Here is a 1,723-nt window from a genome sequence, read left to right as displayed (position 1 = left end):
GAGAGCCTCTCTTGACCAAATGAAGGTCTCTAGGCCCAATGAGGCAGAAGATCTTCCTCCCTGGAGATCCTCTCTGGTCCTAGTGAAGGCAGAGGATCTTCCTCCTTGGAGAGCCTCTCTTGATCAAATGAAGGTCTCTAGGCCCAATGAGGCAGAAGATCTTCCTCCATGGAGATCCGCCTGGACCCAATGAAGGCAGAGGACCTCCCTCCATGGAGATCCTCCCTGGACCCAATGAAGGCAGAAGATCTTCCTCCTTGGAGATCCTCTCTGGTCCTAGTGAAGGCAGAGGATCTTCCTCCATGGAGATCCTCCTGGACCCAATGAAGGCAGAGGATCTTTCTCCTTGGAGATATCCCTGTACCCAATGAAGGCAGAGGATCTTCCTCCTTAGAGATCCTCTCTTGACCAAATGAAGGTCCCTAGGCCCAATGAGGCAGAAGATCTTCCTCCTTGGAGATCCTCCTGGACCCAATGAAGGCAGAAGGGTTTTGGGTGTTTGGGGTTGGGTGTATTTGGTACAACCCAGCCAGCGTTGGCATGGGACATTGCTGGGAAGGGGGGACCTTCAAAAGCATGGGGCATTCTGGGAGGGTGACAAGACAGCTCGGGGCGGGGGGACACGTAGCCCCAATCTTTCACCTCCCGGCAGGTGACTCACCATCACCACCACAGACCATGAACCGGTGGTGCAGGCTGCCGGGCTGGTTGAGTTTCCCCAGGATGGGGGTGGGGGGTATTTTGGACACCCCACCCAAGGTGACCCTCAAACCTCTGGTTTTCCAGAGGATGGGAAGAGCTGGAATTTCTCCAAGGAGAAGCAGAAGCCACCCGCCGGGTTTTGCACTAGTCTATTTTTATTCACAATACAAACACAGCTCCTGCTCATCTTGGGAAGAGACGGACCAGGCAGCCGGCAACGGCCACGACCCCAAAACTGCCAGGAAATCCCCGGATTTGCGTCCTGCTCCCATCCCTGAGGTTCACCCCAAGGGTTCACCTCTTCTCAGCTGGGAAATACCTGCAGGTGATGCTCCCCGTGATCTCCTGGGGGTTCCTTTCCAGCCATGGGTGCTACCTCCTCCCCATCACCAATAGGTTCCCACCACAAGCTCCCTTTGCATGGTGGTTGAGCAACCAATCCAAAAGGAGCCATCCCCATGCCAGCTCGGGGACAAACCCTCCCCTTGTCCCAGCTCCTGTCCCCAACAGCCTCCAGCTCACCCCAACACGTTGGGTTCCTCCAACCGCAGGTGGGTTCCCGCTGAATAAATACAATAAATACATTAAATAAACCACTCACGCCGGGTCCGCGCCGAAACATCCGCCGGCAGCCGAACTGTGTGGCGCGTGGGCTGGGAACCGCCGGGGGTGGATGCCTGGGCTTGTTTCTTAACAACAAAGCCACAAAATTGGGATATTTTGCCCCAAATGGCGTCATTCGGTAGATGGCATCATCACGCCCCCAAGCGCGGCTGGGAGGGCTCAGGCTTTGGGTGTTGGTCAAGGCTGGCTTGAGGTGAGATGCTCAAGGGATGAAGCCACCCCAGATATTTTGGGGTCTCTCTGAGCCAGTGGGATCTCCCGCACCCCCAACCCCATCCCCTTCTCTCTTGCGCCTCCCCAGCCGCTCGACACCATCTCCCCAACACCCATGGAAGTGGTTTCTTCTGGACTACGCGTGCAGAAGGAGCATGGTTGGAATGTCCTGATGTCCCTTGGC

The sequence above is a fragment of the Fulmarus glacialis genome, unplaced genomic scaffold, assembly GCF_000690835.1.
Source record: "Fulmarus glacialis isolate BGI_N327 unplaced genomic scaffold, ASM69083v1 scaffold27324, whole genome shotgun sequence".
Taxonomy (NCBI): Eukaryota; Metazoa; Chordata; class Aves; order Procellariiformes; family Procellariidae; genus Fulmarus; species Fulmarus glacialis.
Note: the sequence above shows the minus strand (reverse complement) of the source record.